Genomic DNA, 15,549 nt, shown 5'->3' with positions numbered 1-15,549 from the left:
TGTAACGTGAAAAAGTCAATAGCCTACGACACCGGCAGTTCCCAGGCAGTCCCCCATCCAAGTACTATCCCGGCCCGACGATGCTTAACTTCCGTGATCGGACGAGAACAGGTGTGTTCATCGTGGTATGGTCGTAGACAAACATACGGGCAGATATCTACGATTTATTAGCACATTACATCGAAAATGGTTCAAATTTTAAAGATCATAATTCTTGACTGGGTGATCGGAAATAGTTCGTGTTTATGTGCATTTGAAACCTCTTTTTAAGCGCTATCGATTCTTTACGACAATAATGCGCTTTAAGATTTCCGGTAAAAAGTTCCAACGAAGGCAATTTAGGGTACTTTCAGACTTAATTTTCATATGACAAAGTTAGTTAGCAAAGTAAGTACATCGCCATTTACTTTGTATGACGCTCGTAATCCATTCATTTGCGACGTGGCGCATTTATTGCAGCAAGATTGTAGCCGTTTTGAATGGAAAGAAACTTCTAATCACGTCCCTTACTTGATTTACTCAGCGGTTATTGCGTAAAAAAGATATGTCACAGTCGTAATGATAAATAATGTAACGTGAAAAACTCAATAGCCTACGACACCGGGAGTTCCCAGGCGGTTCCCCATCCAAGTACTATCCCGGCCCGACGATGCTTAACTTCCGTGATCGGACGAGAACAGGTGTGTTCATCGTGGTATGGTCGTAGACAAACAAACGGGCAGATATCTACGATTTATTAGCACATTACATCGAAAAGGGTTCAAGTTTTAAAGATCATATTTCTTGACTGGGTGATCGGAAATAGGTCGTGTTTATGTGCATTTGAAAGCTCTTTTTAAGCGCTATCGATTCTTTACGACAATAATGCGCTTTAAGATTTCCGGTAAAAAGTTCCAACGAAGGCAATCTAGGGTACTTTCAGACTTATTTTTCATATGACAAAGTTAATTAGCAAATTAACTACATCGCCATTTTCTTTGTCTGACGCTCTTAATCCATTCATTTGCGACGTGGCGCATTTATTGCAGCAAGATTGTAGCCCTTTTTAAGGGAAAGCAACTTCTAATCATGTCTCTTACTTGATTTACTCAGCGGCTATTGCGTAAAAAAGATACGTCACAGTCGTAATGATAAATAATGTGACGTGAAAAAGTCAATAGCCTACGACACCGGGAGTTCCCAGGCGGTCCCCCATCCAAGTACTATCCCGGCCCAACGATGGTTAACTTCCGTGATCGGACGAGAACAGATGTGTTCATCGTGGTATGGTCGTAGACAAACAAACGGGCAGATATCTACGATTTATTAGCACATTACATCGAAAATGGTTTAAGCTTTAAAGATCATATTTCTTGACTGGTTTATCCGAAATAGGTCGTGTTTATGTGCATTTGAAAGCTCTTTTTAAGCGCTATCCATTATTTACAACAACCATGCGCTTTAAGATTTCCGGTAAAAAGTTCCAACGAATGCAATCTAGGCTACTTTCAGACTTAATTTTCATATGACAAAGTTAGTTAGCAAACTAAGTACATCGCCATTTTCTTTGTCTGACGCTCGTAATCCGTTCATTTGCGACGTGGCGCATTTATTGCAGCACGATTGTAGCCATTTTTCTGGGAAAGCAACTTCTAATCATGTCTCTTTCTTGATTTACTCAGCGGCTATTGCGTAAAATAGATACGTCACAGTCGTAATGATAAATAATGTAACGTGAAAAAGTCAATAGCCTACGACACCGGGAGTTCCCAGGCGGTCCCCCATCCAAGTACTATCCCGGCCCGACGATGCTTAACTTCCGTGATCGGACGAGAACAGGTGTGTTCATCGTGGTATGGTCGTAGACAAACAAACGGGCAGATATCTACGATTTATTAGCACATTACATCGAAAATGGTTTAAGATTTAAAGATCATATTTCTTGACTGGTTTATCCGAAATAGGTCGTGTTTATGTGCATTTGAAAGCTCTTTTTAAGCGCTATCCATTATTTACGACAACCATGCGCTTTAAGATTTCCGGTAAAAAGTTCCAACGAATGCAATCTAGGCTACTTTCAGACTTAATTTTCATATCACAAAGTTAGTTAGCAAACTAAGTACATCGCCATTTTCTTTGTCTGACGCTCGTAATCCATTCATTTGCAACGTGGTGCATTTATTGCAGCACGATTGTAGCCGTTTTGCTGGGAAAGCAACTTCTAATCATGTCTCTTTCTTGATTTACTCAGCGGCTATTGCGTAAAAAAGATACGTCACAGTCGTAATGATTAATAATGTAACGTGAAAAAGTCAATAGCCTACGACACCGGCAGTTCCCAGGCAGTCCCCCATCCAAGTACTATCCCGGCCCGACGATGCTTAACTTCCGTGATCGGACGAGAACAGGTGTGTTCATCGTGGTATGGTCGTAGACAAACATACGGGCAGATATCTACGATTTATTAGCACATTACATCGAAAATGGTTCAAATTTTAAAGATCATAATTCTTGACTGGGTGATCGGAAATAGTTCGTGTTTATGTGCATTTGAAACCTCTTTTTAAGCGCTATAGATTCTTTACGACAATAATGCGCTTTAAGATTTCCGGTAAAAAGTTCCAACGAAGGCAATTTAGGGTACTTTCAGACTTAATTTTCATATGACAAAGTTAGTTAGCAAAGTAAGTACATCGCCATTTACTTTGTATGACGCTCGTAATCCATTCATTTGCGACGTGGCGCATTTATTGCAGCAAGATTGTAGCCGTTTTGAATGGAAAGAAACTTCTAATCACGTCCCTTACTTGATTTACTCAGCGGCTATTGCGTAAAAAAGATATGTCACAGTCGTAATGATAAATAATGTAACGTGAAAAACTCAATAGCCTACGACACCGGGAGTTCCCAGGCGGTTCCCCATCCAAGTACTATCCTGGCCCGACGATGCTTAACTTCCGTGATCGGACGAAAACAGGTGTGTTCATTGTGGTATGGTCGTAGACAAACAAACGGGCAGATATCTACGATTTATTAGCACATTACATCGAAAATGGTTCAAATTTTAAAGATCATATTTCTTGACTGGGTGATCGGAAATAGTTCGTGTTTATGTGCATTTGAAACCTCTTTTTAAGCGCTATCGATTCTTTACGACAATAATGCGCTTTAAGATTTCCGGTAAAAAGTTCCAACGAAGGCAATTTAGGGTACTTTCAGACTTAATTTTCATATGACAAAGTTAGTTAGCAAAGTAAGTACATCGCCATTTTCTTTGTCTGACGCTCGTAATCCATTCATTTGCGACGTGGCGCATTTATTGCATCACGATTGTAGCCGTTTTGCTGGGAAAGCAACTTCTAATCATGTCTCTTTCTTGATTTACTCAGCGGCTATTGCGTAAAAAAGATACGTCACAGTCGCAATGATTAATAATGTAACGTGAAAAAGTCAATAGCCTACGACACCGGGAGTTCCCAGGCGGTTCCCAATCCAAGTACTATCCCGGCCCGACGATGCTTAACTTCCGTGATCGGACGAGAACAGGTGTGTTCATCGTGGTATGGTCGTAGACAAACAAACGGGCAGATATCTACGATTTATTAGCACATTACATCGAAAAGGGTTCAAGTTTTAAAGATCATATTTCTTGACTGGGTGATCGGAAATAGGTCGTGTTTATGTGCATTTGAAAGCTCTTTTTAAGCGCTATCGATTCTTTACGACAATAATGCGCTTTAAGATTTCCGGTAAAAAGTTCCAACGAAGGCAATCTAGGGTACTTTCAGACTTATTTTTCATATGACAAAGTTAATTAGCAAATTAACTACATCGCCATTTTCTTTGTCTGACGCTCTTAATCCATTCATTTGCGACGTGGCGCATTTATTGCAGCAAGATTGTAGCCCTTTTTAAGGGAAAGCAACTTCTAATCATGTCTCTTACTTGATTTACTCAGCAGCTATTGCGTAAAAAAGATACGTAACAGTCGTAATGATAAATAATGTGACGTGAAAAAGTCAATAGCCTACGACACCGGGAGTTCCCAGGCGGTCCCCCATCCAAGTACTATCCCGGCCCGACGATGGTTAACTTCCGTGATCGGACGAGAACAGGTGTGTTCATCGTGGTATGGTCGTAGACAAACAAACGGGCAGATATCTACGATTTATTAGCACATTACATCGAAAATGGTTTAAGCTTTAAAGATCATATTTCTTGACTGGTTTATCCGAAATAGGTCGTGTTTATGTGCATTTGAAAGCTCTTTTTAAGCGCTATCCATTATTTACAACAACCATGCGCTTTAAGATTTCCGGTAAAAAGTTCCAACGAATGCAATCTAGGCTACTTTCAGACTTAATTTTCATATGACAAAGTTAGTTAGCAAACTAAGTACATCGCCATTTTCTTTGTCTGACGCTCGTAATCCGTTCATTTGCGACGTGGCGCATTTATTGCAGCACGATTGTAGCCATTTTTCTGGGAAAGCAACTTCTAATCATGTCTCTTTCTTGATTTACTCAGCGGCTATTGCGTAAAATAGATACGTCACAGTCGTAATGATAAATAATGTAACGTGAAAAAGTCAATAGCCTACGACACCGGGAGTTCCCAGGCGGTCCCCCATCCAAGTACTATCCCGGCCCGACGATGCTTAACTTCCGTGATCGGACGAGAACAGGTGTGTTCATCGTGGTATGGTCGTAGACAAACAAACGGGCAGATATCTACGATTTATTAGCACATTACATCGAAAATGGTTTAAGATTTAAAGATCATATTTCTTGACTGGTTTATCCGAAATAGGTCGTGTTTATGTGCATTTGAAAGCTCTTTTTAAGCGCTATCCATTATTTACGACAACCATGCGCTTTAAGATTTCCGGTAAAAAGTTCCAACGAATGCAATCTAGGCTACTTTCAGACTTAATTTTCATATCACAAAGTTAGTTAGCAAACTAAGTACATCGCCATTTTCTTTGTCTGACGCTCGTAATCCATTCATTTGCAACGTGGTGCATTTATTGCAGCACGATTGTAGCCGTTTTGCTGGGAAAGCAACTTCTAATCATGTCTCTTTCTTGATTTACTCAGCGGCTATTGCGTAAAAAAGATACGTCACAGTCGTAATGATTAATAATGTAACGTGAAAAAGTCAATAGCCTACGACACCGGGAGTTCCCAGGCAGTCCCCCATCCAAGTACTATCCCGGCCCGACGATGCTTAACTTCCGTGATCGGACGAGAACAGGTGTGTTCATCGTGGTATGGTCGTAGACAAACATACGGGCAGATATCTACGATTTATTAGCACATTACATCGAAAATGGTTCAAATTTTAAAGATCATAATTCTTGACTGGGTGATCGGAAATAGTTCGTGTTTATGTGCATTTGAAACCTCTTTTTAAGCGCTATCGATTCTTTACGACAATAATGCGCTTTAACATTTCCGGTAAAAAGTTCCAACGAAGGCAATTTAGGGTACTTTCAGACTTAATTTTCATATGACAAAGTTAGTTAGCAAAGTAAGTACATCGCCATTTACTTTGTATGACGCTCGTAATCCATTCATTTGCGACGTGGCGCATTTATTGCAGCAAGATTGTAGCCGTTTTGAATGGAAAGAAACTTCTAATCACGTCCCTTACTTGATTTACTCAGCGGCTATTGCGTAAAAAAGATATGTCACAGTCGTAATGATAAATAATGTAACGTGAAAAACTCAATAGCCTACGACACCGGGAGTTCCCAGGCGGTTCCCCATCCAAGTACTATCCCGGCCCGACGATGCTTAACTTCCGTGATCGGACGAAAACAGGTGTGTTCATTGTGGTATGGTCGTAGACAAACAAACGGGCAGATATCTACGATTTATTAGCACATTACATCGAAAATGGTTCAAATTTTAAAGATCATATTTCTTGACTGGGTGATCGGAAATAGTTCGTGTTTATGTGCATTTGAAACCTCTTTTTAAGCGCTATCGATTCTTTACGACAATAATGCGCTTTAAGATTTCCGGTAAAAAGTTCCAACGAAGGCAATTTAGGGTACTTTCAGACTTAATTTTCATATGACAAAGTTAGTTAGCAAAGTAAGTACATCGCCATTTACTTTGTCTGACGCTCGTAATCCATTCATTTGCGACATGGCGAATTTATTGCAGCAAGATTGTAGCCCTTTTTAAGGGAAAGAAACTTCTAATCATGTCTCTTACTTGATTTACTCAGCGGCTATTGCGTAAAAAAGATACGTCACAGTCGTAATGATAAATAATGTAACGTGAAAAACTCAATAGCCTACGACACCGGGAGTTCCCAGGCGGTTCTCCATCTAAGTACTATCCCGGCCCGACGATGCTTAACTTCCGTGATCGGACGAGAACAGGTGTGTTCATTGTGGTATGGTCGTAGACATACAAACGGGCAGATATCTACGATTTATTAGCACATTACATCGAAAATGGTTCAAATTTTAAAGATCATATTTCTTGACTGGGTGATCGGAAATAGGTCGTGTTTATGTGCATTTGAAAGCTCTTTTTAAGCGCTATCGATTCTTTACGACAATAATGCGCTTTAAGATTTCCGGTAAAAATTTCCAACGAAGGCAATCTAGGGTACTTTCAGACTTAATTTTCATATGACAAAGTTAATTAGCAAATTAACTACATCGCCATTTTCTTTGTCTGACGCTCTTAATCCATTCATTTGCGACGTGGCGAATTTATTGCAGCAAGATTGTAGCACTTTTTAAGGGAAAGAAACTTCTAATCATGTCTCTTACTTGATTTACTCAGCGGCTATTGCGTAAAAAAGTTACGTCACAGTCGTAATGATAAATAATGTAACGTGAAAAAGTCAATAGCCTACGACACCGGGAGTTCCCAGGCGGTTCCCCATCCAAGTACTATCCCGGCCCGACGATGCTTAACTTCCGTGATCGGACGAGAACAGGTGTGTTCATCGTGGTATGGTCGTAGACAAACAAACGGGCAGATATCTACGATTTATTAGCACATTACATCGAAAATGGTTTAAGCTTTAAAGATCATATTTCTTGACTGGTTTATCCGAAATAGGTCGTGTTTATGTGCATTTGAAAGCTCTTTTTAAGCGCTATCCATTATTTACAACAACCATGCGCTTTAAGATTTCCGGTAAAAAGTTCCAACGAATGCAATCTAGGCTACTTTCAGACTTAATTTTCATATGACAAAGTTAGTTAGCAAACTAAGTACATCGCCATTTTCTTTGTCTGACGCTCGTAATCCATTCATTTGCGACGTGGCGCATTTATTGCAGCACGATTGTAGCCGTTTTTCTGGGAAAGCAACTTCTAATCATGTCTCTTTCTTGATTTACTCAGCGGCTATTGCGTAAAAAAGATACGTCACAGTCGTAATGATAAATAATGGAACGTGAAAAAGTCAATAGCCTACGACACCGGGAGTTCCCAGGCGGTCCCCCATCCAAGTACTATCCCGGCCCGACGATGCTTAACTTCCGTGATCGGACGAGAACAGGTGTGTTCATCGTGGTATGGTCGTAGACAAACAAACGGGCAGATATCTACGATTTATTAGCACATTACATCGAAAATGGTTTAAGCTTTAAAGATCATATTTCTTGACTGGTTTATCCGAAATAGGTCGTGTTTATGTGCATTTGAAAGCTCTTTTTAAGCGCTATCCATTATTTACGACAACCATGCGCTTTAAGATTTCCGGTAAAAAGTTCCAACGAATGCAATCTAGGCTACTTTCAGACTTAATTTTCATATGACAAAGTTACTTAGCAAACTAAGTACATCGCCATTTTCTTTGTCTGACGCTCGTAATCCATTCATTTGCGACGTGGCGCATTTATTGCAGCACGATTATAGCCGTTTTGCTGGGAAAGCAACTTCTAATCATGTCTCTTTCTTGATTTACTCAGCGGCTATTGCGTAAAAAAGATACGTCACAGTCGTAATGATAAATAATGTAACGTGAAAAAGTCAATAGCTTACGACACCGGGAGTTCCCAGGCGGTCCCCCATCCAAGTACTATCCCGGCCCGACGATGCTTAACTTCCGTGATCGGACGAGAACAGGTGTGTTCATCGTGGTATGGTCGTAGACAAACATACGGGCAGATATCTACGATTTATTAGCACATTACATCGAAAATGGTTCAAATTTTAAAGATCATAATTCTTGACTGGGTGATCGGAAATAGTTCGTGTTTATGTGCATTTGAAAGCTCTTTTTAAGCGCTATCGATTCTTTACGACAATAATGCGCTTTAAGATTTCCGGTAAAAAGTTCCAACGAAGGCAATTTAGGGTACTTTCAGACTTAATTTTCATATGACAAAGTTAGTTAGCAAACTAAGTACATCGCCATTTTCTTTGTCTGACGCTCGTAATCCATTCATTTGCGACGTGGCGCATTTATTGCAGCACGATTGTAGCCGTTTTTCTGGGAAAGCAACTTCTAATCATGTCTCTTTCTTGATTTACTCAGCGGCTATTGCGTAAAAAAGATACGTCACAGTCGTAATGATAAATAATGTAACGTGAAAAAGTCAATAGCCTACGACACCGGGAGTTCCCAGGCGGTCCCCCATCCAAGTACTATCCCGGCCCGACGATGCTTAACTCCCGTGATCGGACGAGAACAGGTGTGTTCATCGTGGTATGGTCGTAGACAAACAAACGGGCAGATATCTACGATTTATTAGCACATTACATCGAAAATGGTTTAGGCTTTAAAGATCATATTTCTTGACTGGTTTATCCGAAATAGGTCGTGTTTATGTGCATTTGAAAGCTCTTTTTAAGCGCTATCCATTATTTACAACAACCATGCGCTTTAAGATTTCCGGTAAAAAGTTCCAACGAATGCAATCTAGGCTACTTTCAGACTTAATTTTCATATGACAAAGTTACTTAGCAAACTAAGTACATCGCCATTTTCTTTGTCTGACGCTCGTAATCCATTCATTTGCGACGTGGCGCATTTATTGCAGCACGATTGTAGCCGTTTTGCTGGGAAAGCAACTTCTAATCATGTCTCTTTCTTGATTTACTCAGCGGCTATTGCGTAAAAAAGATACGTCACAGTCGTAATGATAAATAATGTTACGTGAAAAAGTCAATAGCCTACGACACCAGGAGTTTCCAGGCGGTCCCCCATCCAAGTACTATCCCGGCCTGACGATGCTTAACTTCCGTGATCGGACGAAAATAGGTGTGTTCATCGTGGTATGGTCGTAGACAAACAAACGGGCAGATATCTACGATTTATTAGCACATTACATCAAAAATGGTTTAAGCTTTAAAGATCATATTTCTTGACTGGTTTATCCGAAATAGGTCGTGTTTATGTGCATTTGAAAGCTCTTTTTAAGCGCTATCCATTATTTACGACAACCATGCGCTTTAAGATTTCCGGTAAAAAGTTCCAACGAATGCAATCTAGGCTACTTTCAGACCTAATTTTCATATGACAAAGTTAGTTAGCAAACTAAGTACATCGCCATTTTCTTTGTCTGACGCTCGTAATCCATTCATTTGCGACGTGGCGCATTTATTGCAGCACGATTGTAGCCGTTTTGCTGGGAAAGCAACTTCTAATCATGTCTCTTTCTTGATTTACTCAGCGGCTATTGCGTAAAAAAGATACGTCACAATCGTAATGATAAATAATGTAACGTGAAAAAGTCAATTGCCTACGACACCGGGAGTTCCCAGGCGGTCCCCCATCCAAGTACTATCCCGGCCCAACGATGCTTAACTTCCGTGATCGGACGAGAACAGGTGTGTTCATCGTGGTATGGTCGTAGACAAACATACGGGTAGATATCTACGATTTATTAGCACATTACATCGAAAATGGTTTAAGCTTTAAAGATCATATTTCTTGACTGGTTTATCCGAAATAGGTCGTGTTTATGTGCATTTGAAAGCTCTTTTCAAGCGCTATCCATTATTTACGACAACCATGCGCTTTAAGATTTCCGGTAAAAAGTTCCAACGAAGGCAATCTTGGGTACTTTCAGACTTAGTTTTCATATGACAAAGTTAATTAGCAAAGTAACTACATCGCCATTTTCTTTGTCTGACGCTCTTAATCCATTCATTTGCGACGTGGCACATTTATTGCAGCAAGATTGTAGCCCTTTTTAAGGGAAAGCAACTTCTAATCATGTCTCTTACTTGATTTACTCAGCGGCTATTGCGTAAAAAAGATACGTCACAGTCGTAATGATTAATAATGTAACGTGAAAAAGTCAATAGCCTACGACACCGGGAGTTCCCAGGCGGTTCCCCATCCAAGTACTATCCCGGCGCGACGATGCTTAACTTCCGTGATCGGACGAGAGCAGGTGTGTTCATCGTGGTATGGTCGTAGACAAACATACGGGCAGATATCTACGATTTATTAGCACATTACATCGAAAATGGTTCAAATTTTAAAGATCATAATTCTTGACTGGGTGATCGGAAATAGTTCGTGTTTATGTGCATTTGAAAGCTCCTTTTAAGAGCTATCGATTCTTTACGACAATAATGCGCTTTAATATTTCCGGTAAAAAGTTCCAACGAAGGCAATTTAGGGTACTTTCAGACTTAATTTTCATATGACAAAGTTAGTTAGCAAAGTAAGTACATCGCCATTTACTTTGTCTGACGCTCGTAATCCATTCATTTGCGACGTGGCGAATTTATTGCAGCAAGATTGTAGCCCTTTTTAAGGGAAAGCAACTTCTAATCATGTCTCTTACTTGATTTACTCAGCGGCTATTGCGTAAAAAAGATACGTCACAGTCGTAATGATAAATAATGTAACGTGAAAAGGTCAATAGCCTACGACACCGGGAGTTCCCAGGCGGTCCCCCATCCAAGTACTATCCCGGCCCGACGATGCTTAACTTCCGTGATCGGACGAGAACAGGTGTGTTCATCGTGGTATGGTCGTAGACAAACATACGGGCAGATATCTACGATTTATTAGCACATTACATCGAAAATGGTATAAATTTTAAAGATCATAATTCTTGACTGGGTGATCGGAAATAGTTCGTGTTTATGTGCATTTGAAACCTCTTTTTAAGCGCTATCGATTCTTTACGACAATAATGCGCTTTAAGATTTCCGGTAAAAAGTTCCAACGAAGGCAATTTAGGGTACTTTCAGACTTAATTTTCATATGACAAAGTTAGTTAGCAAAGTAAGTACATCGCCATTTACTTTGTCTGACGCTCGTAATCCATTCATTTGCGACGTGGGGAATTTATTGCAGCAAGATTGTAGCCCTTTTTAAGGGAAAGAAACTTCTAATCATGTCTTTTACTTGATTTACTCAGCGGCTATTGCGTAAAAAAGATACGTCACAGTCGTAATGATAAATAATGTAACGTGAAAAAGTCAATAGCCTACGACACCGGGAGTTCCCAGGCGGTTCCCCATCCAAATACTATCCCGGCCCGACGATGCTTAACTTCCGTGATTGGACGAGAACAGGTGTGTTCATCGTGGTATGGTCGTAGACAAACAATCGGGCAGATATCTACGATTTATTAGCACATTACATCGAAAATGGTTCAAATTTTAAAGATCATATTTCTTGACTGGGTGATCGGAAAAAGGTCGTGTTTATGTGCATTTGAAAGCCCTTTTTAAGCGCTATCGATTCTTTACGACAATAATGCGCTTTAGGATTTCCGGTAAAAAGTTCCAACGAAGGCAATCTAGGGTACTTGCAGACTTAATTTTCATATGACAAAGTTAATTAGCAAAGTAACTACATCGCCATTTTCTTTGTCTGACGCTCGTAATCCATTCATTTGCGACGTGGCGCATTTATTGCAGCAAGATTGTAGCCGTTTTGAATGGAAATAAACTTCTAATCACGTCCCTTACTTGATTTACTCAGCGGCTATTGCGTAAAAAAGATATGTCACAGTCGTAATGATAAATAATGTAACGTGAAAAGTCAATAGCCTACGACACCGGGAGTTCCCAGGCGGTCCCCCATCCAAGTACTATCCCGGCCCGACGATGCTTAACTTCCGTGATCGGACGAGAACAGGTGTGTTCATCGTGGTATGGTCGTAGACAAACAAACGGGCAGATATCTACGATTTATTAGCACATTACATCAAAAATGGTTCAAATTTTAAAGATCATATTTCTTGACTGGGTGATCGGAAATAGGTCGTGTTTATGTGCATTTGAAAGCTCTTTTTAAGCGCTATCGATTCTTTACGACAATAATGCGCTTTAAGATTTCCGGTAAAAAGTTCCAACGAATGCAATCTAGGCTACTTTCAGACTTAATTTTCATATGACAAAGTTAGTTAGCAAACTAAGTACATCGCCATTTTCTTTGTCTGACGCTCGTAATCCATTCATTTGCGACGTGGCGCATTTATTGCAGCACGATTGTAGCCGTTTTTCTGGGAAGGCAACTTCTAATCATGTCTCTTTCTTGATTTACTCAGCGGCTATTGCGTAAAAAAGATACGTCACAGTCGTAATGATAAATAATGTAACGTGAAAAAGTCAATAGCCTACGACACCGGGAGTTCCCAGGCGGTCCCCCATCCAAGTACTATCCCGGCCCAACGATGCTTAACTTCCGTGATCGGACGAGAACAGGTGTGTTCATCGTGGTATGGTCGTAGACAAACAAACGGGCAGATATCTACGATTTATTAGCACATTACATCGAAAATGGTTTAAGCTTTAAAGATCATATTTCTTGACTGGTTTATCCGAAATAGGTCGTGTTTATGTGCATTTGAAAGCTCTTTTTAAGCGCTATCCATTATTTACGACAACCATGCGCTTTAAGATTTCCGGTAAAAAGTTCCAACGAATGCAATCTAGGCTACTTTCAGACTTAATTTTCATATGACAAAGTTAGTTAGCAAACTAAGTACATCGCCATTTTCTTTGTCTGACGCTCGTAATCCATTCATTTGCGACGTGGCGCATTTATTGCAGCACGATTGTAGCCGTTTTTCTGGGAAAGCAACTTCTAATCATGTCTCTTTCTTGATTTACTCAGCGGCTATTGCGTAAAAAAGATACGTCACAGTCGTAATGATAAATAATGTAACGTGAAAAAGTCAATAGCCTACGACACCGGGAGTTCCCAGGCGGTCCACCATCCAAGTACTATCCCGGCCCGACGATGCTTAACTTCCGTGATCGGACGAGAACAGGTGTGTTCATCGTGGTATGGTCGTAGACAAACAAACGGGCAGATATCTACGATTTATTAGCACATTACATCAAAAATGGTTTAAGCTTTAAAGATCATATTTCTTGACTGGTTTATCCGAAATAGGTCGTGTTTATGTGCATTTGAAAGCTCTTTTTAAGCGCTATCCATTATTTACGACAACCATGCGCTTTAAGATTTCCGGTAAAAAGTTCCAACGAATGCAATCTAGGCTACTTTCAGACTTAATTTTCATATGACAAAGTTAGTTAGCAAACTAAGTACATCGCCATTTTCTTTGCCTGACGCTCGTAATCCATTCATTTGCGACGTGGCGCATTTATTGCAGCACGATTGTAGCCGTTTTTCTGGGAAAGCAACTTCTAATCATGTCTCTTTCTTGATTTACTCAGCGGCTATTGCGTAAAAAAGATACGTCACAGTCGTAATGATAAATAATGTAACGTGAAAAAGTCAATAGCCTACGACACCGGGAGTTCCCAGGCGGTCCCCCATCCAAGTACTATCCCGGCCCGACGATGCTTAACTTCCGTGATCGGACGAGAACAGGTGTGTTCATCGTGGTATGGTCGTAGACAAACAAACGGGCAGATATCTACGATTTATTAGCACATTACATCAAAAATGGTTTAAGCTTTAAAGATCATATTTCTTGACTGGTTTATCCGAAATAGGTCGTGTTTATGTGCATTTGAAAGCTCTTTTTAAGCGCTATCCATTATTTACGACAACCATGCGCTTTAAGATTTCCGGTAAAAAGTTCCAACGAATGCAATCTAGGCTACTTTCAGACCTAATTTTCATATGACAAAGTTAGTTAGCAAACTAAGTACATCGCCATTTACTTTGTCTGACGCTCGTAATCCATTCATTTGCGACGTGGCGAATTTATTGCAGCAAGATTGTAGCCCTTTTTAAGGGAAAGCAACTTCTAATCAAGTCTCTTACTTGATTTACTCAGCGGCTATTGCCTAAAAAAGATACGTCACAGTCGTAATGATAAATAATGTAACGTGAAAAAGTCAATAGCCTACGACACCAGGAGTTTCCAGGCGGTCCCCCATCCAAGTACTATCCCGGCCCGACTATGCTTAACTTCCGTGATCGGACGAGAACAGGTGTGTTCATCGTGGTATGGTCGTAGACAAACAAACAGGCAGATATCTACGATTTATTAGCACATTACATCGAAAATGGTTTAAGCTTTAAAGATCATATTTCTTGACTGGTTTATCCGAAATAGGTCATGTTTATGTGCATTTGAAAGCTCTTTTTAAGCGCTATCCATTATTTACGACAACCATGCGCTTTAAGATTTCCGGTAAAAAGTTCCAACGAATGCAATCTAGGCTACTTTCAGACTTAATTTTCATATGACAAAGTTAGTTAGCAAACTAAGTACATCGCCATTTTCTTTGCCTGACGCTCGTAATCCATTCATTTGCGACGTGGCGCATTTATTGCAGCACGATTGTAGCCGTTTTTCTGGGAAAGCAACTTCTAATCATGTCTCTTTCTTGATTTACTCAGCGGCTATTGCGTAAAAAAGATACGTCACAGTCGTAATGATAAATAATGTAACGTGAAAAAGTCAATAGCCTACGACACCGGGAGTTTCCAGGCGGTCCCCCATCCAAGTACTATCCCGGCCCGACGATGCTTAACTTCCGTGATCGGACGAGAACAGGTGTGTTCATCGTGGTATGGTCGTAGACAAACAAACGGGCAGATATCTACGATTTATTAGCACATTACATCGAAAATGGTTTAAGCTTTAAAGATCATATTTCTTGACTGGTTTATCCGAAATAGGTCGTGTTTATGTGCATTTGAAAGCTCTTTTTAAGCGCTATCCATTATTTACGACAACCATGCGCTTTAAGATTTCCGGTAAAAAGTTCCAACGAATGCAATCTAGGCTACTTTCAGACTTAATTTTCATATGACAAAGTTAGTTAGCAAACTAAGTACATCGCCATTTTCTTTGTCTGACGCTCGTAATCCATTCATTTGCGACGTGGCGCATTTATTGCAGCACGATTGTAGCCGTTTTGCTGGGAAAGAAACTTCTAATCATGTCTCTTTCTTGATTTACTCAGCGGCTATTGCGTAAAAAAGATACGTCACAGTCGTAATGATAAATAATGTAACGTGAAAAAGTCAATAGCCTACGACACCGGAAGTTCCCAGGCGGTCCCCCATCCAAGTACTATCCCGGCTCGACGATGCTTAACTTCCGTGATCGGATGAGAACAGGTGTGTTTATCGTGGTATGGTCGTAGACAAACAAACGGGCAGATATCTACGATTTATTAGCACATTACATCGAAAA

General features: G+C 40.3%; 27 non-coding genes and 1 pseudogene across 27 annotated transcripts; all 28 read right to left on the bottom strand.

Annotated features, from left to right (window-relative positions):
• Positions 1-20: 20 nt before the first annotated feature.
• Positions 21-139, bottom strand: LOC130617054 (5S ribosomal RNA). Its single transcript, XR_008978132.1, has one exon. It is a non-coding gene; the product is annotated as a 5S ribosomal RNA (ribosomal RNA).
• Positions 140-589: 450 nt separating this feature from the next.
• On the bottom strand, positions 590-708 carry LOC130615758 (5S ribosomal RNA). Its single transcript, XR_008976844.1, has one exon. It is a non-coding gene; the product is annotated as a 5S ribosomal RNA (ribosomal RNA).
• Positions 709-1,158: 450 nt separating this feature from the next.
• LOC130616776 (5S ribosomal RNA) lies at positions 1,159-1,277 on the bottom strand. Its single transcript, XR_008977855.1, has one exon. It is a non-coding gene; the product is annotated as a 5S ribosomal RNA (ribosomal RNA).
• Positions 1,278-1,727: 450 nt separating this feature from the next.
• Positions 1,728-1,846, bottom strand: LOC130619869 (5S ribosomal RNA). Its single transcript, XR_008980606.1, has one exon. It is a non-coding gene; the product is annotated as a 5S ribosomal RNA (ribosomal RNA).
• Positions 1,847-2,296: 450 nt separating this feature from the next.
• Positions 2,297-2,415, bottom strand: LOC130617053 (5S ribosomal RNA). Its single transcript, XR_008978131.1, has one exon. It is a non-coding gene; the product is annotated as a 5S ribosomal RNA (ribosomal RNA).
• A 450-nt stretch (positions 2,416-2,865) lies between these two features.
• LOC130617273 (5S ribosomal RNA) lies at positions 2,866-2,984 on the bottom strand. The gene has a single exon (XR_008978350.1). It is a non-coding gene; the product is annotated as a 5S ribosomal RNA (ribosomal RNA).
• A 450-nt stretch (positions 2,985-3,434) lies between these two features.
• On the bottom strand, positions 3,435-3,553 carry LOC130617353 (5S ribosomal RNA). Its single transcript, XR_008978430.1, has one exon. It is a non-coding gene; the product is annotated as a 5S ribosomal RNA (ribosomal RNA).
• A 450-nt stretch (positions 3,554-4,003) lies between these two features.
• On the bottom strand, positions 4,004-4,122 carry LOC130616093 (5S ribosomal RNA). The gene has a single exon (XR_008977176.1). It is a non-coding gene; the product is annotated as a 5S ribosomal RNA (ribosomal RNA).
• Positions 4,123-4,572: 450 nt separating this feature from the next.
• LOC130619856 (5S ribosomal RNA) lies at positions 4,573-4,691 on the bottom strand. Its single transcript, XR_008980594.1, has one exon. It is a non-coding gene; the product is annotated as a 5S ribosomal RNA (ribosomal RNA).
• Positions 4,692-5,141: 450 nt separating this feature from the next.
• Positions 5,142-5,260, bottom strand: LOC130616062 (5S ribosomal RNA). Its single transcript, XR_008977147.1, has one exon. It is a non-coding gene; the product is annotated as a 5S ribosomal RNA (ribosomal RNA).
• Positions 5,261-5,710: 450 nt separating this feature from the next.
• LOC130617378 (5S ribosomal RNA) lies at positions 5,711-5,829 on the bottom strand. Its single transcript, XR_008978456.1, has one exon. It is a non-coding gene; the product is annotated as a 5S ribosomal RNA (ribosomal RNA).
• A 450-nt stretch (positions 5,830-6,279) lies between these two features.
• Positions 6,280-6,398, bottom strand: LOC130617684 (5S ribosomal RNA). Its single transcript, XR_008978760.1, has one exon. It is a non-coding gene; the product is annotated as a 5S ribosomal RNA (ribosomal RNA).
• A 450-nt stretch (positions 6,399-6,848) lies between these two features.
• Positions 6,849-6,967, bottom strand: LOC130615757 (5S ribosomal RNA). The gene has a single exon (XR_008976843.1). It is a non-coding gene; the product is annotated as a 5S ribosomal RNA (ribosomal RNA).
• Positions 6,968-7,417: 450 nt separating this feature from the next.
• On the bottom strand, positions 7,418-7,536 carry LOC130619844 (5S ribosomal RNA). The gene has a single exon (XR_008980582.1). It is a non-coding gene; the product is annotated as a 5S ribosomal RNA (ribosomal RNA).
• Positions 7,537-7,986: 450 nt separating this feature from the next.
• On the bottom strand, positions 7,987-8,105 carry LOC130616117 (5S ribosomal RNA). Its single transcript, XR_008977201.1, has one exon. It is a non-coding gene; the product is annotated as a 5S ribosomal RNA (ribosomal RNA).
• Positions 8,106-8,555: 450 nt separating this feature from the next.
• LOC130616012 (5S ribosomal RNA) lies at positions 8,556-8,674 on the bottom strand. The gene has a single exon (XR_008977096.1). It is a non-coding gene; the product is annotated as a 5S ribosomal RNA (ribosomal RNA).
• Positions 8,675-9,124: 450 nt separating this feature from the next.
• LOC130618382 (5S ribosomal RNA) lies at positions 9,125-9,243 on the bottom strand (annotated as a pseudogene).
• A 450-nt stretch (positions 9,244-9,693) lies between these two features.
• Positions 9,694-9,812, bottom strand: LOC130619132 (5S ribosomal RNA). Its single transcript, XR_008979874.1, has one exon. It is a non-coding gene; the product is annotated as a 5S ribosomal RNA (ribosomal RNA).
• Positions 9,813-10,262: 450 nt separating this feature from the next.
• Positions 10,263-10,381, bottom strand: LOC130618156 (5S ribosomal RNA). The gene has a single exon (XR_008979230.1). It is a non-coding gene; the product is annotated as a 5S ribosomal RNA (ribosomal RNA).
• A 450-nt stretch (positions 10,382-10,831) lies between these two features.
• Positions 10,832-10,950, bottom strand: LOC130619832 (5S ribosomal RNA). The gene has a single exon (XR_008980570.1). It is a non-coding gene; the product is annotated as a 5S ribosomal RNA (ribosomal RNA).
• A 450-nt stretch (positions 10,951-11,400) lies between these two features.
• LOC130617792 (5S ribosomal RNA) lies at positions 11,401-11,519 on the bottom strand. The gene has a single exon (XR_008978868.1). It is a non-coding gene; the product is annotated as a 5S ribosomal RNA (ribosomal RNA).
• A 449-nt stretch (positions 11,520-11,968) lies between these two features.
• Positions 11,969-12,087, bottom strand: LOC130619820 (5S ribosomal RNA). Its single transcript, XR_008980559.1, has one exon. It is a non-coding gene; the product is annotated as a 5S ribosomal RNA (ribosomal RNA).
• A 450-nt stretch (positions 12,088-12,537) lies between these two features.
• Positions 12,538-12,656, bottom strand: LOC130615775 (5S ribosomal RNA). The gene has a single exon (XR_008976862.1). It is a non-coding gene; the product is annotated as a 5S ribosomal RNA (ribosomal RNA).
• A 450-nt stretch (positions 12,657-13,106) lies between these two features.
• LOC130616056 (5S ribosomal RNA) lies at positions 13,107-13,225 on the bottom strand. The gene has a single exon (XR_008977140.1). It is a non-coding gene; the product is annotated as a 5S ribosomal RNA (ribosomal RNA).
• A 450-nt stretch (positions 13,226-13,675) lies between these two features.
• Positions 13,676-13,794, bottom strand: LOC130619808 (5S ribosomal RNA). Its single transcript, XR_008980546.1, has one exon. It is a non-coding gene; the product is annotated as a 5S ribosomal RNA (ribosomal RNA).
• Positions 13,795-14,244: 450 nt separating this feature from the next.
• LOC130616976 (5S ribosomal RNA) lies at positions 14,245-14,363 on the bottom strand. Its single transcript, XR_008978054.1, has one exon. It is a non-coding gene; the product is annotated as a 5S ribosomal RNA (ribosomal RNA).
• Positions 14,364-14,813: 450 nt separating this feature from the next.
• Positions 14,814-14,932, bottom strand: LOC130616279 (5S ribosomal RNA). The gene has a single exon (XR_008977361.1). It is a non-coding gene; the product is annotated as a 5S ribosomal RNA (ribosomal RNA).
• A 450-nt stretch (positions 14,933-15,382) lies between these two features.
• On the bottom strand, positions 15,383-15,501 carry LOC130617621 (5S ribosomal RNA). Its single transcript, XR_008978699.1, has one exon. It is a non-coding gene; the product is annotated as a 5S ribosomal RNA (ribosomal RNA).
• Between the last annotated feature and the right edge of the window lie 48 nt (positions 15,502-15,549).

Source organism: Hydractinia symbiolongicarpus, chromosome 11, assembly GCF_029227915.1.
Source record: "Hydractinia symbiolongicarpus strain clone_291-10 chromosome 11, HSymV2.1, whole genome shotgun sequence".
Lineage (NCBI taxonomy): Eukaryota > Metazoa > Cnidaria > Hydrozoa > Anthoathecata > Hydractiniidae > Hydractinia > Hydractinia symbiolongicarpus.
This window is presented reverse-complemented; position numbering and strand designations above follow the sequence as displayed.